Source organism: Microcebus murinus, chromosome 18, assembly GCF_040939455.1.
Source record: "Microcebus murinus isolate Inina chromosome 18, M.murinus_Inina_mat1.0, whole genome shotgun sequence".
NCBI classification, from domain to species: Eukaryota; Metazoa; Chordata; class Mammalia; order Primates; family Cheirogaleidae; genus Microcebus; species Microcebus murinus.
The window spans coordinates 40018707-40045916 of record NC_134121.1 but is presented as its reverse complement, the minus strand read 5'-3'; the positions used below and the strand labels follow the sequence as shown (position 1 = coordinate 40045916).

The window sequence follows — 27210 nt, the reverse complement described above, 5'->3', positions numbered from 1 at the left end:
CTGAATTCCCTTATAGGATATTCAAGACAAATGAGGCCAGACATGGTGGCTCATGCCTATATTCCTAGCACTCTGGGAAGTCAAGGCAGGAGGATTGCTTAAGGTCAGGAGTTTGAGACCAGCCTAAGCAAGATGAGACCCCATCTCTACTAAAAATAGAAACAAATTAGCCAGGTGTGGTGGCATGTGCCTATAGTCCTGCTACTCAAGAGGATGAGGGGATCTCTTGAGCCCAGAAATTTGAGATTGCAGGGAGCTATGATGATTCTACTGCACTCTATCCAAGGCGACAGAGCAAGACAAAAACAAACAAAAAACAAATGAGCTTCCCTCTTCCACCCAGCATAACTAATGAAAGAATACAGAGAAAAGTTGTGATTAGGGTGGATGCACTATGATAAAGAACTGGAAAAAGTTTCCTAAGGGAAGTTATATTTAAAATTGTATCTAAAATTTAGATGCATGTATGATTAAGGCAGCATAACAAAGTGATTAAAGCCAGGATAGACTCTGAAATCAGACTGCTCGGGTTCAAATCACAGTTCAACACCCCCTTGATCTGTGACCTAGGGCAAGTTATTTCACCCTTTCAGACTCTGACTCCAGGTGTTTATAATAACCTCTGCCATCTACAGATGCATCAGGCTTGGTCCAATAAGAATGCATACAGAAAATATCAAATGTTGGTTGACTTGGTTGATTGGGTATATTTCACACTAACCATAATCTGTGGGCAGGCAAGGGGGAGTCTCACTGGTTCTTGAAAATCCTAGTGGTGGTCCATGGATCCCTCCACGGGAGTGAGTGAGGGCTGCATATAAGCTGCTCTTCCCTTCATTTCCCTCCAGGTGAGAGAGTAACTTAGAATAAGGAGGACAATGTGCTCTCAGTCTGTCTACCTCACCCTTCTATCTGGGCATCTTGTACTAGCTGGTCCCCAGGGCAGTAGAAAGACTCTAGCCAGCCTCCTTCTATATGATTAGACTCTACCTCCATCCCTGATGAATCCCAGACTGTTACTTGTCAATCTTTGAACAGCATGATTGCTCAGTCTATTTTGATGCTATTTCCTAACTAGTTGTCTTAGATTGAGTGCCTTGGATGTAACTTTGAAATTGTTTGCCCACTCTAAATTCAGCTCACAGGAAAACCAGCTGCTCCCTCCCTTTCACATTCCTAAGACTTCCTTCTCTCCCCCCAACCCCCATTCCCATTCCTCCTTGCTAAGTCCTCTCTCCTAGTGGGAGCCACCAACCTGTTGACTGGCCAACCCAACACCATTTATACCAAACATCTGTAGTTGTTCTGATTTTAATGAGGATATCCTTTATAATAATGTTTTTAAAAGTAGGTCATGAATAGAACCAATAAAGATAAGGAATAATTTGTGGGTGACAATTTCTTTTAAGATAGTCTATATCAAATAGGAATTTTATGGTGAATTTGAAACACTGAAACAAACCATTCACAGGAAGTTAACAGAACATGGAAGAAAAATTGTTTGCATCTTAGCACAGGTTATTTACAAAATGACATTCCTTTCATTGTACTCAGAGGCATGTGGTCCCATGGTGGCTTCTGCCAATTTTTTTTTTTTTTTTGAGACAGAGTCTCGCTTTGTTGTCCAGGCTAGAGTGAGTGCCGTGGCGTCAGCCTAGCTCACAGCAACCTCAAACTCCTGGGCTCGAGCGATCCTTCTGCCTCAGCCTCCCGAGTAACTGGGACTACAGGCATGTGCCACCATGCCCGGCTAATTTTTTATATATATATCAGTTGGCCAATTAATTTCTTTCTATTTATAGTAGAGACGGGGTCTCGCTCTTGCTCAGGCTGGTTTTGAACTCCTGACCTTGAGCAATCCGCCCGCCTCGGCCTCCCAAGAGCTAGGATTACAGGCGTGAGCCACAGCGCCCGGCCCGCTTCTGCCAATTTTTAAAGTGATCTGTGAAGAGTACACAGGTGACTTCCTTATTCAGATGTACTCTGTCATCATGTTCAGATACAGCTTCTGAAAAGCACAGTTAGCACATTGTGGAAAAATATATTCAACATGTCCCCCTTTCTATAAGTAACTCAGGGATCCAGACATCCCATCATCTGTGACAATTTCACTCTCATCTCACATTAGAGGACATGATATCTATGTCAACACAGTATATATTTTAGCAGTTTTCGAAGGCTGAAAATCTTTTTTATTTATTTATTTATTTTTCCAGACAAGATCTTGCTCTGTTACCCAGGCTGGAGTGCAGTGACCTCATCATAGCTCACTGCAACCTCAAACTCCTGGGTCCTGCCTCAGCCTTCTGAGTAGCTGGGATTACAGGTGGGCACTACCACACCTGGCTCATTTTTCTATTTTTTGTAGAGACGGGGTCTCACTCATGCTCAGGCTGGTCTCAAACTCCTGGCCTCAAAGGTTGAAAATCTTAAAGAAGACAGAACTTCAGCCAAGTCTAGGAGGATGTGCCTTTCATGGGCTGCCAAAGAATTTGGTGCAGACCTACATGATAAGACTGAAAGCATTTGGATTTTGTTCACAATTCAACAAAATTCTCCCACAGTAGTCATTAAACTCTGATCAGGTTATCAGATCAGTAGTTTTCAGCACACTGAAATTCTTAGTTGCTGAGATTTATGGAAGTCATATTGAAAGACATGGAGGTATAGATTAGCCTACAAAGCAATTATGTGGAGAGTCCTCTCTCCTAGTAAGCCCGAGGCCTCTTCTAACACACAGAGGGGGCCATTTTTTATGCTTTTGGTGTATTCACTCTCTAAGTTCTCCAAACCTTCACAGCCATCTCTAAATATTCCTTTAGTGTACCTTCTCTATGGTCAGGATGTTGTTAGAGACAAGGAAAGAAGCATTTAGCAAAATATTTGAATAAGTGAATAAGATGGGAGTGGTGATTCTAGGAGAGAAAGCTCACTCCCACCTCCTCTCCTTTACATGATGTCAACTCCTCTTTCTGGTCATACTGGGGTCTAGAGAGGAAAAATGATTTCATATGTCAGTATTTCCCATGATCCCTTTTTGATCCTTTGGCCCTAAACAGATACTGCATTTTTTTCATTCATTTTTTCCTCCACCAGAAATCATAACAGCCATTACATGCAATTTTGTGGTGAGAATGAGAGACCGGAATTCTGAATATTGTTCCTTAATCTGTTTTTCATTTTCTCAGACATCTGCTTTAGGAGTCAGATGTAAATGAACATTCCTGTTTTGCCACAGCTGAGCAGTATGGTCTTGGGACAGTTACTTAACCTCTCTGACTCTTCCATTTCCAAATCTGTGAAATGGGGATGGAAATAGTTATTAGGTCATTAAATATGAAATGTCCGATTTTGAATCAAAAGTTTAGTCTATTATATCTTGAACAAGAAGCCATACAATTAATCAAAGTATGCTCCTAAACCATTGACACAGTGTTGCCATTTTAATGATAGCTTGTATGCCAGCAGAGAAGAAGCCAAGTGGTGATGAAATCGCAAAATCACAGCTTGTTGAGAATTGAATATTTTTCCTTGCAAAAAGTTGTCCAAAGCTTGGAGAAGTGATAGTCAGTTGGCAGGTACAAGGTCTGGGAAATACAGTGGATGACAGAGAGTTTCCAAGTCCAGCCTCTGTAGTTGGAACCAGTGGTGTCTGTGTGACTTGTGGTTGGAACGTTGTCTTGCGAGGGGATTGGCCTGTCTCTATTGACCAATCACAGTTGCTTAATAGCAAGCATCCCATCATTTGGTCCAAATGGTTGCAGTAGACATCCTCTGTAATTGATTGACCAGGTTTCATGAAGCTGTAGTGGATAATATACCAGGGCTGGACCACCAAACAGACACCATTAGGTTGTTTTTTTTTTTATGAATATTCGGTTTTGGACTGTGTTTTGGCGCTTCGTCTTTATTCCAACCATTGTGCTGAATGCTTGCAACTGTCAAAAATAATCCATTTTTCATCACATGTAACAATACAGTGTAGAAATGCTTTGCCTTTATGTCGTGACAGCAAAGAAAGGCAAGCTTCGAGACGATTTCTCTTCTGATGCTCGTTTAATTCATGCAGTACCCATTTATTCAGCTTTTTTACCTTGCTGATTTGTTTCAAATGGTCCAATATTGTTGGAATAGTAACATCAAACCTTGCTGCTAATTTACCCGTAGGTTGAGATGGATTTGCTTCTACTACAGCTTTCAGCTCATCATTTTCCACCTTAGTCTCAGGTCACCCACGTGGCTCATTTTCAAGATTAAAATCACCAGAATGGAACTTCTTAAACCATCGACATACTGTGAGTTCATTAGCCACGTCCTTTCCAAACATTTTGTTGATATTTCGACAAAATGTTGTCGAAATGCAGCTGCTTGTGCTGCATTGGTTCCATGACAGAACTCATATTCGAAAACAACATGAATTTTTGACTTATCCATGGTTTCACAAAAAATTTCTGTAAAAAAATTTGAAAGATAATCACAAACCAAAATGTGTGTTTGAAAGACCGAGGCTGTACCTTCACAATAAAAATAAAACAAGAGTGTCAAAGTGAAATGTCAGAGAAAACAACTGTCAAACTTAGTACTTAAGGAAATCGGACATGTCAGACTTAATAACCTAAATAGTTTACAGAATTACTGTGAGAGTTAAAAATGAAATATTATATGAAAAGCAGCCAGCACAATGACTAACACATAAAGCGCTCTCAATAAATGGTTGCAATTTTAATTTTTGATAGTAGTGATTCCACTAGAGTGAAAGTCTTAAAACAGGTGGGGGAGACTACCTCAAATGCTTGGTGAAAAGAGGAAATATATAAACAATTTAAAAGAAGATAAATGAGGCGTCATTCATTTTACCTTGTAGAGAAGATTTACTGCATGACACTCAATTTTAGGTGTTTTTGTTTGTGGGATTATTGTTAGACCATGGTAGGAAAGCTGGTTCAATTATATAAGAAAGCATATAGGAAATGTGAAGCCTAGAGTACATCAGAAGACTTATTTTCATAACCTTCAATGAAAGGCATTATGCAAGTATAAATTATACATTTTCACTTTTGTAATTATACCTAAACCACCTACTCCCAGAAGATTTCATTATGTAATTCCTCAAACTTAACTTCGAGTTTCCGTTATAAAGCAATGTGCCGTTAAAAAAACCTTCTATAAAAGAAATCATTACTAATCACATATTTACTATGTAAAGAAAAAATGCTCCCCTAAATATTCATATTTGTTATTGCCACATTAGTTACTCTGAAATTATTATTGGACAAAACTAATCATCTATTCAAGGCAGGTAAAATATTTATAAACAGGATTCAAATTACCTACATTGAGAGACTTCATAAAGTCTTTTCACATTTTCCTCTAAAAATTCCAAAAATGTATTAATTGCCATTGTTGTGCACATTGTGGGTCATTTGCCTCCAATTCTAGCTCAGAATGGAGATTATACAAACTATTTTTACCCCCAAATTCTCCCCATATCCTGCTAAATTTTTACAAGAAATTTCCCTGCATTACTGCCATTGCAATAGCATATATATAACTCTCCAAGTGGCATACATAGGGACGCTAAGTATTTGAACTAGAAAAGCAAAGATAAAGACTACGAATTCAGCCCAAAGGCAAACAACCAACTAGGAATTACTGAGTGATCTAAGCTATGTAAGCATTCAACAGGCACATCATATCTACAACATCCCCATAACAAACACACACACTTGACTTCTTCCTCAAGAGCAAGAGTTCTTTTGGGTGTGACATCAGCTTACTAGTTGCTCTCCCTTTCTTACAATTCCTCTTCATATTGTTCATCTTAATCATCTAGATAATTTTAATTACTTCATCAGAAGTCCTTCGGCAAGTTGTACTAGTGTCACAGTTAGAACACAGGAGTGACTATTACCATTTGGCTCCACATTTTCATTCCCTAAAGTCAGCAACACCCCCCAAACCTAAAAAATTCACATAATAATAGAAAATGAAAAATATATCTAATAAGCAACCTATGCTTTAAGATAATGGCAGGGTGACTACATTTGTTGAGTAGAACCAAAGGTATAACTATTAAATATTGTTCCAAGATTCTAACTAAAAGAGTATACACAAAATATTAAACTTGTAGGTGTGAAAGGAAGTGATACATGATTGCTAAGAACATGGAATAATTGTATAATTCAGAGCGGAGACATAGTTCTACTAGCCACAGAAATTTTTGGTAAAAAAAAAAAAAGGGAGCAGTTTCTAAAAAACAAAATATTAGTATAAAGTACCCTTTTATATAAACTTCTCAGTGCTCCTTTTTATGTACTTTCTGACTATGAACTACTAAAACAGAGTTAAATCGAATAGCCTATTTGTTATTAGTTAAATGCTCCTCAGATTATAAGGATCATTAGTTTCTCAATCAAATACCAGCCAGCTATACAAAAGGTCTCAGACAGAAGACTACTTTACTTATCAACACACATACACAAACTCAAGTGGAAAAGAAAGTCAATTTAAAAAATGCATATTTTTTTAAGTGTTTGACACAGTTAACCAAAATGTTTTAGCACACTCTTATACCTTAAATAGCATCATGATAAAAGCAGGTAATAGAATAAATTCAAAGTAAACAAAACTCAAACTTAAAGCTAAGCAGTAAACTTATATTAAAAAAAAAAAGAAGTCTGGGCACGGTGGCTCATGACTGTAAGCCGAGCACTTTTGGGAAGCCAAAATAGGAAGATCACTTGAGCCCAGTAGTTAGAGACCAGCCTGGGCAATAGCAAGATCCTGTCTCTACAAAAAATAAAAAAATTAGCCTAGTGTGGTGGTGCGTGCCTGCCTGTAGTACCGGCTACTCAGGAGACTGAGGCAGAAGGGTCACTTGAGCCTGGGAGTTCGAGGCTGCAGTGAGTTATGAAGATGCCACTGCACTTTAGCCTGGGCAACAGAGTGAGACCCTGTCGCAAAAAAAAAAAAAAAAAAAAGAAAGAAAGAAAAGAAAGAAAAGAAAAGAAAAGAAAAGAAAAAAAAAGAAAAAGAAACAAGTAAGAATGTGGACTGACTCAAGAGGAACTTGGTATATCTTTAACACATTAACTGCCACATGAGTTGTATATAACTCATGCTAGTTTCGAGCTCAGGGCCTCATGAAATATATGTAACTCACGTCTCTTCACCTTGGGAGCCGAGAGAACTATTTTTCAAGTTGCATATAACTTACAAAGAAAACAAAAATAACACATTTTTCATTAAATTAGGGTCATTTTGTTTTCCAAGTTTTTATTCTATTTTCCTAATAAAATAACCATGGCCCCAAGGAAAAAAATTTCTTTTCTTGTGCGGCAGTCAATGTGTTAATTTAATTATTATGTATTTAGTAACAGTGTTTTTAATTTGACAAATATTCAATTCTTTTACAGATTATTTGCTAGTCTGTCTGATTTCTATGAATTTGTGGGACAGTGGTAACATTTAATGAAGCTATGTTCTGATTAATTATCTCTGAGTGATCTGTCTGACATATAGTGAGTTATGAAAGTCATCAATAATTTCCCCTTATTTTTAAATAGCAATAACTCTCTCTCTATAAAAAGTTATATTTTAATGGGTGTATCAGGCTATAATTCATCAAAAACAATGAAGCACTAGCTAAGATTGTATCAAAATAGTGGCTGACTACCAGATTGAAAATAAATTTAAACATTTTAGTACTTGAGGCAGACTGCTAGCAGTCTTAGCAAACATGTTATCATAACTGTGTCTACCTAAAGGCAAGCTACAGGAATGCCGGGAAATAGCACAAAACAATGATTTTAAGAAAATACAAAAATGATATATATATATAAAATAAAAGTATATAAACTTGCACAGTGTATAGCAATATAGCTACTTGTAATATAACATGAGTAGTGTGGCTTCAGGCAATTGAATAGAGAAGTGAAGCTGAACGCTGCTGTACCAACCAAATGGCAAATGTGACACCTGATAATGCAAAACAGAGGCATCCCTAGGGCACCATGTAAAATTATTATAAAGCGGTGAAATAACAATATAAAGTTAATTTTATTAAAATTAACAATACTTCCCATCAGCACGAGACAATCTATATTCAAAATTAAAACAGTAGGAATGTTTATCCATTCAAGCATTCTGATAGGCTAAATATTGTTGACTGCTAAAAAAAAATAAAGTTGCCAAGCCCCTTTTTTCCCTATATATTCATAAATACTCATCCTGATGAATAACATCACATTCAAAGGCCTGAAATTAAAAACATGTTTCCTTATGAAATTTGGTACCTCCTGCATGTTGTCATAGAAATTCCCCTGCCTACTATTTTTTAAAAAGAAATTTGATGTCTTGGAAATAAATGAAGGGATGAATTGGACAAATTCTGTGCTATACTTTTCAAGTATAATGAATAGAAATAGATAAAATTAGTAATTTCGTGGCATTATTTAAATCTCGATGTTTGCTGATTTCCACTACTTTCATTTATCTACAAGACTGATCTGTATCCACTTGCCAGCTGTGAGGTTTTGTGTTAAGTAAAAATGTCAATGTTTGGGATCCATTAGCTTTCAAAAAAGAATATTGAGAGCTTTTTCTTGATTATAAAGAGAATATAAGTTCATGACAGAAAAAATGAAAATACAGAAAAGCACAAAGAAAAGAATAAATATCCCTATGTTATGTTATAACCTGTACCCATTATTAACATGTTGGGGCACATACTTTCAATATTTTTATCTATGTGGCATAAGCATATATACGTTTTTAATTAATATTTAATCAAAAGTAAACGTGAATGAAGACTATGCTATATTATAAAATATATTTTATTTTTTCATTGAAAGGAACATTTCACCGCATATACTAAGTTTCACCTAAAGAGTAGCTGCAGTTATATGACAAACTACAGCTGGTGAAGAATTGAACATTAGTTTAAGATCCAGGAGTTGATTAATTGACAGTACCCCAGAGTGGGTGGTAGCTATATTCTCAGAATTAGCATGAATTCTGTCATTACAAGACAGAAGGAGCTTCTTCTATTTTATGTACTTGGAAAATTTGTTTTATATATTTGGAAATCTAAATCCACTAAATCTACTATGATAAAGATTCCTCGATGAGGCCAGTTTCATATCTTTGATGATTAGAAACCAGAAAACTTGGATTATAAGGTAGAGGAAGGGCATTTTAAGAATTATCTTCCACTCACGATGATATGTTTTTTAATGCTATTATCTGAGGAAAAAAACCAAATCATAAAAAATTATGTAACATTATTAAATTTAATTCAAGCCAAGAACATCTAAGCTTACATTGAACACTCATTCATTCCCACTATTTAATCCTGGCCACTGAGCTGAGGATGCAACAGCAGGTGTGTGATCAGACAACTCACTAAAAATTTCACAAGATCCTTGGATGAAGTTGGAAGAAAAACAAGAACTTTCCCAGCCTTTTCTTCTTCCTAGATAATCTCTTGTATGTTTTTAAGGGGGAAAAGGAAAATCTCTCACACTCTACCTTAGCATACTCTGTCTCTCTTATTTCATTTTGCCCATGTTTTATCATATCCACTGACCCCCTGAGGAATGTAAACTACAAGAAGGCAGAGTTTTTTCACTGAGGTAGCCCCAGCGCCTAGAAGAGTGTCTGGCACATAGTTGGTGCCCAATAAATATCTATTAATAAATGCATGAGTTTTATTTAGTTGGATAATTAGGGTTAGCAGAAGTCAATTTTAAATGTTTGAAACAAAAACATTTTACAAGAAATTAAAGATACTTTTCCTCAGAACTTGGATTGTCCTAACTTTGGAAGCACAAATTTTTATACTTTTTGGCATCCTTCATAGGGTTATTTTGATAAAGGTAATTACTAAAGCCTACTTCACTGAAAATTTGTGAGTTAATTTTTTTAATTTCTGAAAACAATTTTTTTTGGCCACTGGTGCTGGGGAAAAATGACTTCCTCTCTTCTCTTTCTTTAAAAAAATCCAGTTCTAACTCCCACAAAATCTAGGCAGCTGCCTCATCTATTCTGCCTCATCTATTCTCCTGCTAAGGACATTCTATATTCCTATTGAACAATAGGAACATTCTGAAAAATTTTCATATTGGCAGTCAAACCATTTTGCAAACAGTAACGCAGATTCCAATGATAAGATGAGTGAGCAGGATGCACGAACATCTTAAAGATCACCTGCCGCACTTGTGTTTGAGGTGCTCAATGGCTGTTTACACCAAGTGCCATCTGGCTCTATAGATATAATAACAATTATTCCATCGAGGTGTGTAGCTCCCTAAATCATATTAATATACAATGATTCCACTAGTCTTATAGGAGTTGATGTCTTTGTGTGCTCCCATTTAACCTGGGTAATGCGCTAAAACAAGTCTGCCTCATCATTAAGAATTGATTTTTTATTTATGTGAATGTCACTGGCAATCCCATGATATCCCTTTGTAATTCAGTTGAACAGGACTGCATACTAGCGTTAATCTATTTTTATGGCATATCTTTAAAAATTTGCAACATCTTGCTACATTTGGATATTTATATAGAGATTTGTGTTCCCGCAGAAAGCTGTTGTTAGCTTTGGAAATCCATTTCATACAGCAATAGGGCAAGTATCTAATATACTTCATTAGCTATCTTATATCAGATAAGGGTTTATTTCTTTAAATTATTTAACCTTGGTGAAACATACTAAAATCACATAAATTACAAATACACTAATGAAAATCATTACTTAGCCTATTCAAAAAAAAAAAAAAACTCCAACAGGAATAAAATTAAAACATTTTAAAATCAGCCCCCTGGAAGCATTTTATGAAAATAACTTGGTGAATTTACCATGATCGCACATGTCTTAATGTTGCTATTGGTCACTCATTTAGTCACTGACATTAACAACTATTCTAATGTGGTAACATTTATAAAAAAGTCACATTGCTTTTTTTCCCATCTAATTCAAAATCTGACTTAAAAAATCATATTTATAATTGTTTATAAATGTGCATTCATGACTTTTGCTAATTTAAAAAATTAAGATTAAAAACAATCAGCATTAATAAAGAGAAAAAAATATTTTAAAATACCAAGAACAAACACTACACCACACACAAAAAATTACACTTTAAACCTAGTTTTCTCAGACTACTTACAGGATCATTAAATAACTACTTCATAGGGAAGTCCTGCCAGAACACCTTTTATATTTAGATGAGTATTACAGACTTTGAACCTGTTTAGAAAGCAATAGTCAGCTTCTTCCAAAAGCCAAAAAATTTTTGTTGTAGGGAGATTATGGCATGTTATACTCCAGGTCCTTGCCCATTTTATGCTGCTGTTTTAAAGGCAGAATTGTGCTTATGCTGTTGAGTTTATAATATACAATCAGTGATACAGCAACTCATAAGAAAGTTAAGCAAAGTTCCAGGACATTCCAAGAAATGAGGCAACACTTCAAATCTAAAGGATTTTGTAGAAGAGTGTAACTGCAAACTGCAAACTACAAACTACTTTAAGATGCTTAGACTGGAAAAGTCTCTTGTGTGTTGCATAGATTATTTAGACAATTAAAAAAAAGAACACTGGGGCAAGTTCATTATTCTAACTTGAGAAGACAGGTCCTAACAATTAAGGGTTTAGACTTTAGAAAGACACATTCATAAAAATCTACATTTGAGTTAGAAGTCTGAAATCAATGTAGTTTTCAATGTAATACCACTAATATCTGTACTTGTTAAACTGTAATTTTTACAAATGTTTCCTAAGATCTGTGTAAATTATCTTATGTACTGTATAAGTTATAAATAACAAAGAAGGAACTATGTGCTTTTGTATTCAATAAACAAATACATTTAATGCTCAGATATCTGTACTAAAGATAGGTCCACAAAGAAGCTTGGGACATTTTTCTGTGTTCTTCAGGACTACGTGTGGTGAGTAATTATCAGTAATAATACACACGTCAGTTTTTGAGTGCAGTATTGCTTCAAAACATTACTAAAGAACTACTCCACAAAGATGATAAAAGGTGGATTAATCACCTAAATGCCTACAAATTGAGATTTAAGGTCAGAGATATTCCCCTCGCTCACCCTGTTGTCTCACATGGAGCTAGCTGGGCACGCATCATATCCTGGTGCATATGAGGTATGCACTCTGGTCAAAGTTAATCTTGGGGATTTGGTTTACAAGGCTTACAACCAGATTTTAAAACATGATCATGATAGTGTCTACGACACTAGTCTAATGATTCTAAGGCTTTCTTTTCATTAAAATAATCGCTTATTTTAGGAATGAGCCAAGCAAAGAGAAAACATAGAGTCAGTTTGAGATCTACTTCAGGGCTCACCTCAATCGGGTGAACAGTGAGCGCTCTGACAATGACATTCACAATAGCATTGCTGCTGGGTATTGCTATAATTTGCTCTCTATGATTGTCCCTTTAAACAAAAAGCTCTGCACTCAGCATGCAAAGAAGTTAGAAGTGGGGGAAGGAGGGGGAAACCACACATATAAGAGGAGAGAGGAAAAAACTGCAGATCAATCATTTATAATTAACAAAAATCCGATTGGTGCTTTAAATAGAGATCAATGTGTTCCAGGCTGCCTGGATTGTGGGGATGTATTCACCTTCTCGTAACTCTCCAAGCAAGCTGTCACACCTACAGAATCACCATTTGTTTTCTTAACAAAGCTTCAGGGGGCGCCAGGCTCTCATTGAAATTTCATTAATCTAATGGAGTAAAGTCCTATAGAAAAAAATCAAATTCTCGTTGGACGAGATGCTACCTGGGAAAGATAACCTCTGTTTGAACTCTCAGACTCGGATCGCTCTGCTATTAGTCTGAGGAAACAGACAGCAACAACGCTGATTACAGCCACCGGCCTCAACAATTTTTTTTTCTAACTAGCAATTTCGAGCGCAAGTGCCACAGTGTCAGCTAAAGAAACACAACTGCGGGTTTTCTGCAGAGTGAAATGGTTCTGAAATGTCACTGAATAGCTCACAAAGGACGCCAATCTACGACAACAGAGACATAAGCATATAGGAGAAAGGGCCCACACATCCTCCTTTCAAAGGTATGTTGTTTACATGCATGTAATATGTGAAACCCACAGCTATTCAATTCAGGGTTTTCACAGACATCTAAACCAAAATCTATTTAGAAAGCAATAGTGAGATTCTTCCAAAAGTCACAGAATTTGGGGTGTGGGGAGATTATGATACGTGATACACAAAAAGAGATGCCTTACATACTATATGACATACATAAGATAGTCTTCAAGTGTCCAAGATATCAATTATAATTGCTACTTGGTGAGGATACTTCAGCATCACCTCCATGTGATTTGACGCACAAGTTTTCAAAAGTGGCCCCAATGTGTACATGTCAATACGCTGTACCAGCAGGACTTTTTAGAGGAAAATATAGAATGTTGATTCCTCAAAATTCTTTCCAGGAATGTCCTCACGGCTCATCTGACACTCACCTGGCAAGGGTATATGATGGTACATGTGTGACAAAAAGAGCCAACATGACTAAGGCTGCATCTATACCAAACTGAAATAGCTTTCCATGTTGCTTATTTTTTGCCGACTTAATGTCTATTTTGGAAAATTGAAATGGCTCACAGACCAGTGGTTTTAGGCACCCTGTACAAAAGTCAAAAGACAGAAAGAAACAACCTGTAGAAAGCGCTTCACTAGGCTCCTCTATGATCACTATGTTTTATAAGAAGCAATGAGGCAAAAGGAAGTTGACTTAAATCAGGCAAGATAACAGTCAAGTTCAGTACTGCTTTTTGATTCCATAGACACCTAAATCTGGAAGTAATTGTACAAATTTTATTTGTGTTAAAGGAGAAAACTAACATTACTTTAAAGTAAAAACAGAAACTAGTAATTTAGATGAAAACTACAACTTGCATTTCCTTTCTTTTTTAAACAAGGAGCTAAAAATTATAGCATATGATATGGAGAAAAAAGCAATACTTTGAAAAAAACAAATGGAAGATCTTAACATCCTAGGTGAACAATTGAAAGAATTGAAAAAATTCTGAGTCCATCTTTTTTTTTTTTTTTGATTAAAAATGTCAGATGAATCTGAGTCCATCTTTAAAGGTAATATTTTTCTTGTACAATAAACTCGCTGCTTTTCACCTAGGTCACATAAAGCTTGTTGCAGATCAGGAAATGTCTTTGGTTTCCAAAGCATCTCACAGAGTATGAGTCACTTCCTATTATTTATTTTTTTCCATTTCTCTGTTTATGGGTAAATATTTGTCTAATTGGATAGATTTAATATTTTTCTTCTGGTCCAAATTTATCCATAAAGAGCTAACTTATTTTCATACATAATTCTTTTAATTTCCTGTCTGAGATCCACCTGTAGAATTACACTTCCTGCTCTCCATCTACATCCTGTTAAAAGATGTCACTGCAACTATTACATCAAGTTTTAAAATTCTAAGCAATAGGAAAATGGGTAAATAACACATCTATGTGTCTATATGTATGTACTGTTTTGTTTATGCAAAACATATACTGTTATGTAAACATATAATATATGCAAATCTACACACACACAAACTTAGTTTACTCAAGTTAAGATTATTAAAATTGATCCTGGGAACAAAATAATACACCTTTGTAGGCATTCATCCTTACTATAGAGACAGAGAAAGAAAGATTGTGAGAGGGAGACACACACATTCAGATGAGCCTTCAGGGAATTGTATGAACTTTTGAACCAGAGACGGAGAGCCAGAGCCCAGCCTGTTCCCACTTTAATAAACATTTTTTTTCTTCAATTAATTAAGGTTTGGAAAGAAAAAAAACCACAGAAGAGAAGTAATTTAGCATGCAACGCATACTTTACAGATGGATCCTACCTTCAGATGCTTATTAAATCTATGCATGATTGCGCTGGAGAAAATTAATTGCATTGTTTCTCACTATTCGAAAAGGGGTTGCAAACAGCTTAAAAATAAAAAGGAAAACGAAGCAAGGTTGTTGTTTAAAAAAAAGCAGCTACAGTGTAAAATGTATACTTTCAAAGTCCGAAAACAAGTAGTACACACAACTGGCATAAGAGCACAAAAGATCTCTTAAAAATTTTTGATATTTCAAAATACTGTATATGCTGCCGCAATGCATATATCTACTTTAAGTTTACAAAATATTCTGGTTGGTCTAACTAAAATTTCCTACTCAGTGGCGTTTGAACTATTCAATTAAGTGGTGAGTTTTTGTTCAAATCCTGCTGAGAGGAAAGATTTACGTGAGCAGCTGGGAGTATATACTGGCACACACTCACTGTATCACAGTTAGCTGGTATTCTCTTCATTCTAGGCTTGGGAAGAAGTGATAACTGCCTAATTTGGGGGGATAAAAATAGCAAATATTATTATAAAATATTCAGAATATAGGTAATCATTTGCATTTTATCAGCTTTAATTAGAAAATAAATAAAAGCACAGCAGCTTCAGAAACTCAAGCCACTTTTCCTTTTCTGAAGGCTGGCTAGTGGGAGATGAACTGTAACCTCTCTTAGACTGTCCTGAAAATGACCTTCATCACACTTGAAAGGACTACTCTCTGCCTAAGGAGTTAGAAGAGCCATTAATTCTCCTAACTTACATATTTCCAGATTAAAAAAAATCTTGTGTTATTTCATTATAGATGTTGTTTTTGGTATGACCTATGCTGTTGGTGACTAAAATCGTCTCACTTAAGAACTTCTAAACTTACTTGATTCCATGACTCAAATCAATGGTGGTTCTATTTCACTTTTTCTCCCACTCCAAGCCTATAAATCAGTCTCTCTAATCCCTGGTTAATATGTGTAATTATTTTCAAGTATTTATCATGATACAAATTTTGCTGAGAGTAACAAACTAAACTATTAATAAGTATATATGAATAAGTGAATCTGTCCTATGTACAATAGGTTTTTAATATATGGGTAAAGATACAGATTTATTAACATTGGGATTTATTTATATAGTGCCTTTCACCAGCAGATCTCAAAGAACAATATAAATGGCCTCATAAATAGTTCTAGATATTATTATCCTTAGTTAGGAAAGGGACAAAACAAGATCAAATGATGAGACAGGTAGTACAAAACTTCTAAAACAAGTATTTAACTTTTATTCTCTTGCTTTACCTTTTAAAATCAGACCTGCAACCCTAATAGAACATCAACCAATTAAAATCAGGGTCTCATCAACAATCAAAAACATATATGTTTCAGTCTGGACACTACCCAAAAGAGAAAAACCCATGCTGCCATGAGAAACTCAAGTCAAAACCAAGCCAATCCCTTGTGCTGCTAGAGTTTTTGTAAATGTGACATAATAATGTATAGTCCCTTTTTATTGGTTATTAAAGAGAACAGTACTATATGAGAGTGGCCCTATAGAACTGTACTATTAAAAAGGACCATTTAAGGTATTAGAACAGGGTCAGCTTCAGATAGTCTGGCAGTCTTACTTAAGCCAAACCACACTGATAGGTACAAAATGCCTGAATAATATAGGTTGGAAAAGGTCCAAGAAGGGAGATTTCTTAGTTTAAAGCATCTGAGCCTATTTCTCCAACCCAGAAAAATCTCTTCTGTTTGCTACACTCTAACCTTGAGCAGCCACCCCCACAGGGCTGACTACAGCCTATACCTTCATACCTGACCTGTTTCCAGACTCTTCCAAGATGTTCCAATGTTCACCTTTTAACTTTCCCTTGCAGTTGACATAATCCTCCCCACCTTAAATATTTATTGGAAATGACAGTTCTATATGTCATCCTATCTATTGTTCATCTGAAGTTCTGGGACTTATACTATAAACAACCTGTCACATAAAGGTACTTTATCATTTTTCCACTTAAGTCAGAATGAGCATCAACAAGCAACTAGTCAGAAGCTGCTGGCAAAACAGTTTTGGTAGCATGGATAATTCAGGCTCTGCTTGGACCAATTCTGATTGAAATGTAGAAGAGGTTGCCTTAGATTCCTAATCCTAGGAAAATAAGTGATGAAATTCACTTTCAGGAATCCAAGAGTTTAAAATAAGTGTCAAATTTTGAGATACTATAAAATAAGAATAGTTAAAAGAGAACATTTTAAAACTCTTAATTGGTTTAGTCTTTATTTTATATTTCTTGCACATCTTACAATGGGTAGTCAAGTATTCTTTTGGAGCCAAGAGCTCCCTAATGACTGGGGAATTAGCTTCAAGACACTATGCTTTGATTTAACAAATCCCTAGTTCATTTATTTCATGGGATCCTGTTTTCACGAAAGAGTTAAACTCCCTCTATAAGGTAAAGAGCTTAATCACTCTGGGATGAGATATTTTTTCTATTTTCCAATGCAATTACTCTTTGTCTTAAATCTAATTGAATTCTCTTTCCATGTTAGTGGGGGAAGGGAAGTGGGTAGGTGGGATGCAGCATATGTTAGAAGACAAATAGTATAAACTGTAGACCTTTCAGTATAGTGGGGTTTTGTAAAGACAGAAATTGTGATCTGACAAAAATGTTTCATTTTCAGTGGCACTGATAGAGATGGGGGAGATTTTGGCCATTAGGAACCAGATTTTGTGTATGGAGAACATCAGGGACATTGCATAAGAAACATTCATATTTATAATTTATAAAGCAGCTTGGGATTCTCTGGATGAAACGCACCATATAAATATGAGGATTTTCATTTTATGTGGGCGATCACAGATTATTGCCATTTCAGCATAAACCATATTTCAGTAGTCAAAGGGATATAAACTACCATGTAGATTTGGTTTTGCTGCCATTTTCTCTTCCCTGAGTTGTAATATACACAATGGAGCATGCACTTACTGGCTGCCTCCCTTCCCTTTTCTGAAGCTCCTTTCTATTTCATTTGTCTTTGTGGTGTCAGTACACGGTATAGCATTTGCCTTTGTACTCATAAGCTATATTATTGAAGGAAGTAAACATTTATCTTGGATCTATCTGGCATAGTGTTTTCCACCCTCAGTATTTCTGATGTCTAAGGAAGGAAAACCTCCAGATATCATGGAAGGGAAATGTGGGAGGCTGACATTCTGTGGCATATTAAGACACACAGTAGGGCACGAAACGGCTATTATCTCAAGGTTCTTTGAAAGTTCTTTAGGATACAACCAATATATATGTATAATTTGAAAGTCTGGACCATACAACCACATTTTTGGAGATCAATTTTATAAACACTTATTGAATGTCCAATATGTGCTGAACCCTATGGGGGATATAAATATAATTAAGACATAACTCTTGCCCTCTGGGAGCCCACAATCCTTTGGGGAAGCCAATGTATGTAATATAATGCAGCACAAATGGTGGTAACAGCTATAATAGAAGTACTGATTAAGTAAAATGCAAGGCAAGGAGGGGTTGAGTCCACCTTGAGGTAACTAGGAAGCCATGTAGAGAAGATGGAGTTTGAGCAGGGCCTCGAAGGATAAGTGGGTTGATAGGGAGGATGGGAAAGGCACTCTAGGTGGAAGGCACAGGGCTGGGTTTAGGGACTGATGAATAATCCCATGAGGCTGGTGTTCAGGGCATGAGTTCCAAATGTAGACCGAAAGATGAAAGGTAGGCTCAGAAATATAACTCACATTTCAGATCACGGTTTCAAATCCTCTTCAAAATAAGTAGAGATCATGAAATTACAGTATAATGAGACAACAGCTGTTAACTATGAGTGTTCCCAGCCTATTATCTCCCCTGTGTGCTCAAGGGTTTTTGCTTCACCAGTTCAGTTCCTTCCCAGGCATGCCATCATCTAAGAGAACTCTGCCATGCTCAGACAAGTGTCTTGGCCTTTTGTGATACAGTATGGGGAGAATGAGGAGAATAAGATACTCAGCTAGAATAAAGGACAGAGAACAAAGAAGCACTCTCCACTCCATGTCTTTAAGGATTAAGAGAGTTAGGACAGAATGGTATGTGTGTGAGAGAGAGTTCTGGGCAGGAGAGCAAGAAGTTCTAGGGAGTTGTGGGGATTTGAAAAATAGGAAGGGAGAATTGCCTTGTAAAATATGCTTCAGGTATTTTTGAGGACAGAAATGCCTACTCTTACTGTGCTTCTGTGAATGAGTCCATCCTGGTGTCAGCAAGGATGGGTAAGCAGGATTTAGGACAGCTCCGCGTGAGATTGTATGTGACCTTCTATGGACTGGAGGCCATATCTCATATTATACTAAGAGAGAGCATTGAGGGTTGAGCCTAAAAATGAAATGGATCAAAATCTTTTACCAATTTGCCCCTCCATGGATTCTCCACTTAATGCTTAATGTTTTTTGGCTAGATTGAGATGGTTCTCACTGTATACTAATTACTGCTTATCACATTTCTTTAATGGTGGCTCTAAATTTCTACCCTCCATTCTCCCTAAGCCCTGGGCCAGTTCCTACTCCATGACTCTTTACGCTCAGCAAATGGCTTTGTCCTCCCTTCCGTCCAAGTAAAAATATCTGTATCTTTACTCTCTTCTACCCTTTAACTTTTTTCTCTATGGAATGAGTGCCTTGTCTGTTAGCCAGGACTGATCCTTGAGTAGTATTAACTAACCCGTTTCTACCTTTTCCAGAACCTGCTTATATCCATTATCTTTTTTTTTAGACTGGTTCTTTCTCCTCTGCTGGAAAATCAGCTCAGATCTACTCTCTCCCAAAACAAAAACAAAACAACCAAAAAGTTCCTCTTCCCTCCTACCACTTAACACGCCCCTTCTTTTCACCAACCAGTTCTTTTAGGTAGCACATACCCACAACCTCTAGTTTCTCACTACTCACTCACTCCAGGATCCCTAAAATTAGGCTTTTGCTTTTACTAGGATGCTGAAACTGCCCCTCAAAAGATTAGCAAATACCTTATTGTTATTCCCACTATCCCTACACACCAGCCCCATATCCGATAACTCATAAACATGAAGGGGGGATTGCCAATTACTCATCTTTATACCCCCTCAAGACTGAGCATTATTCCTTGCACATGGTAGAGACGCCATGCATATTTGAATTGAATCTAGATTTCTTTAACCTTCCTCATGGTCCCCATGACTCCTGATTTTTAAAAATATAAATAGATTCAGGGGGTACAAGTGGAATTCTACTCCTGATCTTCTTCTCCCATGTTAGGAACCTTGCAGTAGTCTCAGATACTACAGCCGGCACCAGGGCATGTAGCTTTTTCTAATAATGAGTTACAGAATAAGGAAACATCTCATCCTCAGTTGTAAAAAACAAAGTTATTTAGAAATTCTCACTTACCAGAAAACTATGGTGAAGACTTTGTTATTTTGATTTTGTGTTAAAATTACAGGAAACCAACAGCAAATACCCAATGTGAAATGCCTATCATAATGATCAATAGGAGTGATCAACAGCTCAAAAATGAATAATCCAAAACACACTGACTTGCTAAACTTATCAAGTGAGCCTCCCACTGACCCAAACATATTGTAATATCTTGTATTATTTGATAAACTATACTTCTTGAGCATTTTCCCAGAATGTTCTACAGGTGGCTGAGATATGATACATACTAAACTATTCAGGAATTGAGCCAGTTACTACTAATATACTGATATGACATCTTTAATAAATGTGCTTCTTTTCTGCAGAGAGTAGAAGGACATATATCCTCACTTCAGATCCACTTAAGGATAATCAATGGACTACAGGGACACTTTTGTACTGCTATGTTGCCCCTGGGTATCCTATATTGCTATGGAATTTCACTAACAGGAAGTGGGGGTTCCTCTTCCCATCTCTCACAAACCCCTCCATTTCCCTGAAAACTTTTAGGAGCAGTGAGGATCAAGTTCACCCAACTTCTTTCACACATGTGTACATTGAAGTTACTCTGCCAATTCTCTACCCTACGTTGCTGCCCACCTTATTGGCAAGCAACATGAAATGCCTAAGGAAGTCAGCAATATTGGCTTGTTAAAGTTGTTTCCTTGCAGCATTCCTTTAGACTGGGTCTAACCACCAAAAACTCAAAGAACCCATGAGTTTCTGTGTTGCCTTTTAATGCTGAGTTAAAATCCATCCTCTTTGTTACTATTTGGTTCATCAGTTTAGGTCAATGAACACTCTGGGAGCACTTACCTGGTAACAGGCATTGTGTTTGGCCTTCAAGGAACCAGAATCCAGTGAGGAATAGAGATTTGCAAACACAGAATTTCAATATAAGGTTGGCAGTGATTCAAAGAAGTCAAATAACAGGGAATAAAAAAGTGAACTATGTCTTGGGCAATTTTACATTTTAAACTTTATCTTAAGATATAGAATTGCCCAAATTTAAAACTCAAAATGTATTTTAAGTTTTTAAGATCACTTAACTGCTAAAATAAGTACATAAACAAGTATAAAGTAAAGGAAAAACACAAAAACATATTGACTAGACTAGTCACTCAACAGATTGTTCTCAAAATAAAGGTCTTCAAAGGCAGCAAACTTGGGCAAAGAAACATCACACAGTCTCACTTCAAAAGCAAATTTGCCTTTTGGGCTGGGCGCAGTGGCTCACACCTGTAATATCAACACTTTGGGAGGCCAAGGTGGAAGGATTGCTTGAGGCCAGGAGTTTGAGACCAGCCTAGGCAACATAATGAGATCCCTGTCTCTATAAAAAATTAGCCAGGCATGGGGACACATGCCTATTAATCCTAGCTACTTGAGAGGCTGAGCCAGGAGAATCACTTGAGCCTGGGAGTTGGAGGTTGCTGTGGGTTGTGATCATGCCACTGTACTCCAGCCTGAGTGATTGACAAAGTGATACCCTGTCTCAAAAAATAATAATAAAAAAATTTGTCTCTTGGTTATACTAAGAAGTTACCAGGTGATGGGCAATCCAGTACCACCATGATACTATTGTAGGGAAGGGAGTCTCTTTTGTTATAGTATTGTTTTCTCTTTTCAAGGCTCTCTTTCTCTAGATATTTTTATTCAAATCTTATCTCAAGCCCTTCAAATAACTTGTCAATAGTCTTTTACCTTAATGCCTATTTAATTTTTCAAATAGTACTCTGAAGTCTTAGAAATATAAATAGATGGGCATTTTACTCTCAAAGAGCACTTTCTTCATCTGGTTTCACTACAGCTGTATGATCAAAGTTGTTGAGTGAGTACTCTAAGACTACATTGAACACACACAAAGAAGGCAGACTTTTAAGTTACTACCTTCCTTCATGCTCCTCCAATTTTGTGGCTATAGAACCATCTTATGTCCAAAAAACCCCCTATATGTGCTAATATTAGTTTTCTAACAAAATATCTGTAAAAGACACAGACTTGAGGGAAAACCTTCAAAAATTTGACTCCAATGGCCATTTCTGAGAGTGAAATACAGTCCTCTGAATTTATCATACCTATAAAAGGTTTGTTGGATAATAAGGAGATATTTTCTTGCTATCTATGAAATAAATTGTCAATGTTTGGGAAGCCATGAGGCATATAGTTCAGTGGACTATTCAGGAGTTTGAATGCTAAGTTTGTAACTGGGGACACTATGTAGGAGCATCATGATATGTGAGAAATTTTACATTTTGTTTTTATCACATCACCTTAACAGACACTAAGGAAACAGAAGTAAACCTGGGAATGGCTGTGAGTTTTAAAGCTAAAATAAAAGAGTTTTAAATTCACAATCAGGTATATTACTTGATTTTGAAGGAAAAGATGATTTGCTACATCTATCATAATAGCAAAGTATTATACCATTAAAGCAGTTGTAAGTTAAGCATATGGGCCCCTGTAAAACAAAACAAAACAAAACAAAACAAACAAACTCTTATTTTAGGTAATAATAACATTTGCAGAAATTTTTGTATATGTATTTTTGGAAAAATGAAACTCTCAAATACAGACAAGGAAAAGATGTCTCTACCCTTTCTAATTCCTGGTTCTATCATATAAGAGGAATAAAGACGTTTTGGAAAGGATTCCTTTGAAAGTTATAACAATAGCTAGAAGAAAAGAAAACAATCTAGGTAAGTAAAGAATAAAGGCCTTGGAGAAGGATGGGAAGTTCTTATCTTTGGCTGCAGAAGGTGATGTAGATGTTGTAGAAGGTAGTGTGGAATTGTGTAGAAGACAGAGACAAGCTCATCTCCATTTCTAAAAATGGAGCAAATGGGCTTCCACTGCATCACCAGGGACTCACACTAGATATGAGGACTATAACCTGATGGAACAGAGGCATTAACATAAAATGCCTTGATGAAGGAGATAAAATGTCTTTCTGAAAATATCAATTAAACAAAGCTAATTATTCATCCTTCTGAGATATTTTAGATATAGCCTTTCCAAAGACACGAGATGGGAAGTCTTGTTTTGCAAAGTAGGTTTCAATTCTTCAATTATAATCCAAATTACCCTACCTTTGGAGCTAGAAAGTCATTGAATTAAAAAATTTTTAACAGTAGTAGTTTTAGAAACAATCTAGTTCAACTCCCCATTCTGTACACTGAGAGGTCATACTGTGGTACAGAGGTTGGCAAGCCATGATTCGTGGGTGAAATCTGACCCACCCCATTTTTTGTAGGTCTTGTAAGCTTAAAATAGTTATTTTTATTATTATTTCATCATATTATGGGAGTACAAATGTTGTTAAGGTTACATATATTGCCTTGCCACCCCTCCCCCCACAGTCAGATCTTCAAGTGTGTCCATCCTCCAGGTGGTGCACATTGCACTCATTATGTAAGTATACACCTATCCCCTCCTCCCCCCTCCCACCTGCCCGACACCCAAGAAATGTTTTTGGTTTGTTTTTTTTTTTTGACATTTTGGTTACATTTTATATCTTTGCCTCTCCTTAGGAAGGGTTAGAGGTATGCCCTTCTCCTCCACAATACTCACCACATCCCTAAGATGTGGGTCTATGGTTTTTATATTTTTAAATGGTTTGGGAAAAAAATAAAAGTAATATTTCATGACATGTGAAAATTATATGGAATTCAAATTTCAGTGTCTATAATAAAATTTTTAATGGAACACAGCCACAATCATTCATCTACATATCATCTACAGCTACTTTTGAACTACAGTAGCACAGTTGCACAGTCGCCACTGTTGAAACTGTATGGATGAAGCCTAAAATACTATCTGGCCCTTTCCTGAAGAAGTTTGCTGATCTTTGGTGTAGAGTGAAGCACATAAAGTCTAGAGCTAGACTACCTGGGTGTGATCCTGGGAAAGATCATGCCTCAAAGTTTCTTGATTTGTAAACTGAGGATAATTATGGTATTATCTGATAAGGTGGTTGTGAGAACTAAATGAAAGTGTTTTGAACACTAGCACCTGGTATAAAGTAAGGATTCAGTAAATGTTATGTATTTTTATTATTGCATATGAAGAAACTCTGCCCTAAAGAGATAAAGTGACAACACAAGGTATAGAATTTGCCAGAGGCAGACTGGGAGAATTTCCTGGTTCTCCTTGCCTATGCTATGTTGCCTTTTAAAATTTTCAATATTGCCTGGCAAAAGCAAACATTCTTGTTGTGGTTTTGTTGCTGTTTTTAAACTACCTCATGGCTACTCTAAATGAGAACTTCAGTTTCATCAAACTCCTCTCCTGTCAATCCTGTTACCTAGAGTTGCCCAAAAGCAATTTGTGAAACATTTGAGATTTTTCAGGTTTCTACCTAAAACTTCTAGGAATTAAGATTTTCTTTATTCTTTTTTGAAAAAGGGCAATAGAAATCCTTACAACTCAAATCTGACAAGTCTGTTTAAAAAATTTTTACTGCAAATACTTCAGAGAAAAATAACTGAAGCATGCATATAGACCCAAGGATCTGAAAAGACAGCAAAATACTCCATGAGCATTCAAGGATGTTTGTTATTCCCACTACCATATAGCCCATTTTGTCTGGTCACTTTTTTTTTTTTTTTACTTATCAACCCTTGCACCAACACCATTCCAGGTTTTGCTTATTCTATCAAACCTCTTACACATAGAATGTCTGCTTACTGGTCCTGGACAATCACCTTTTTCAAAGCTTTGTAAGAGATCTTTCTTCATTAAATCCACTCCCAATTGGTCACTCCATTTTGCCATGTTTCCTTGTCAGTTGATATACAATTTTAAACAATTACACATTTGTCACTGCTGTCTAATAGTTCCCTAGTTTTGCTCTTTCTAAGTAATATATCCTACCTTACAACAAAACAGCAATTCCTTAAAACCAGGCATACACTTTTTTGGGGGGGGGTATCATACCACAGTATTTAGTTGAAGTTCTTTACATAGTAAGCATTCAACAGATGCTTCCTGTATTAATAAATAAGTAGCCACAAATACATCCTATGAACAGAATTTTAACTTTAGAATAAATAAATAACGTTTTTGAACTACTAGCAAGATCGTAGAAAATGGTCATTTGTATTACGGATTTAAAGATCAATTATCTGAATTAAAACAAATCAGAAGTAAAAAAGTACCTTAATTACAATGGAGACTACAACCTACAACTGAGAAATTAACTCTAGATCCCTACTGCTTACTCCTTTCAGATACATTAGCCTCATGACACTGGAAAAACGTTAAATCTTATGTGGATACTATGGGCAGTGGTAAAACCTTACCTATGTATTATTTTTAAAATCTACCTTTTCAAGGATTATGTTGAATTTCTACCCTAGTGTAATTTTTATCTGCATGTATTACATACCTATAGCAGCATTACTTAATATATGAGTATGTGAAGTATATTTTATTATAATAGTAGACAGGCAAACTGAATGTGTCCCAGGAAGGGGTCTTTTCCATTAACTTTTATAAAGGCTTTCATTTCAAACTTTCATTAACATCTGACAAGCAAGCTGAAAAAGCTTTGCTTAGAGCCTGGGTTAGGGGCAAAATGCATTTTGGCAAAACTATTCCAAGATTACACTGACTGACTGTGCTAGAATATACTAATTTGTTTTGTTTTGTTTTGTTTTGTTTGGAGTGTGGAGAAAAGAGAGAGAAAGGGAGAGAGGAGTCATGGACCCTACTTTATGGTTGCCATGGATGCAAGGTCAGCCTTCCACACTTGGATCTACCAGCAGAGTTCAGACAGGTCAACGTGTGACCGGCTCAGGCCTTGGGGTTAAAAGTTCAAGCAGCGATGGAAAAACCAATATGTCCACGCAGAGTATGCTGTACAATTTATTTCAATTTACATCAAGCCATGCATATAAAATTTAGATAAATTCCATTCAAATCTGATGTTGCCTGACACACAATGTATGCAAACAGATGTCTGTGGGGCTTTTTCTGTGCTTTAGAAAACAACATTAAATTTAAAAATATGTCTCTGGGATTTCTTTATTGAATTACAAAATGAACATAATTTTAACTTAAATGTTTTCATTCTTTCTTCCAATTTTTTTTGTGGGGGTCTTAATAATTTCTCAGTTCTCAATCTACTCTGTGTCATATTAAAGAGGATAATGTATATTTACTACTACAGCTTCAGTGTTATTGTAGTTATAGATTCTATTTATATCCCTTACCACTTTCCACAAATATTTAGTGATTGATATTTTCTGATTTATCTCTGGCCTCTCTCCCCATCTCCTTTCCTTCCTACTCAGAACAGAGCAACAGTCCTGGAGGCTGCTAGGTTGTCTTCCAGCCACAAGGTGGCTCCCCCCACCCCTTCTCTCGGGCCAAGCCGGCGTACACCTTTGCTGAGTGCTTCAGGCAGACTAGGATTCAGAGCTAATTATGATATATAAATGCCATTATTTTCATTGTGAATTGAATGGATCACAACCCAGACCCTGGTACACTAAGATACAATGCAAAATTGATCTTTAAAAAAAGAGGAGAAAGAAAAAGACCTGTGTCTCCTAGTACCTCTTCACCCATACTTCCAAAACTACAAGGAGCTAATGTTAGAGCAAAATAAGAAAAATAGTAAATCACTCCAGAGGAACCTAACTTTGTTGCCAAAGAAAAGAGTCATAGACTAAGCAAGGTCAAATTTCAAGAAAAGTACTCAACTTATTCTCTCTCAAACTGGACCCTGCATTTTGATCCCGTACCTTCCCCACAAGGGAGACTTCATTAGGACTTTATAGAACTTTCTTAGAAGTTCCACACCATGTCATAGATGAAGACAAGTGGTCTATATTACTGAAAAGCTTTACAAGGAGTAGAAATATTACA

General features: G+C 36.3%; 1 protein-coding gene and 1 long non-coding RNA gene across 3 annotated transcripts in view; one reads left to right on the top strand and one right to left on the bottom strand.

Annotated features, from left to right (window-relative positions):
• Positions 1-27210, bottom strand: part of SKAP1 (src kinase associated phosphoprotein 1) — a 274963-nt gene that overhangs the window by 137595 nt on the left and 110158 nt on the right. The window lies entirely within an intron of this gene.
• Positions 12930-26501, top strand: LOC142861954 (uncharacterized). Its single transcript, XR_012913079.1, has 2 exons — positions 12930-13098; positions 26006-26501. It is a non-coding gene; the product is annotated as an uncharacterized LOC142861954 (long non-coding RNA).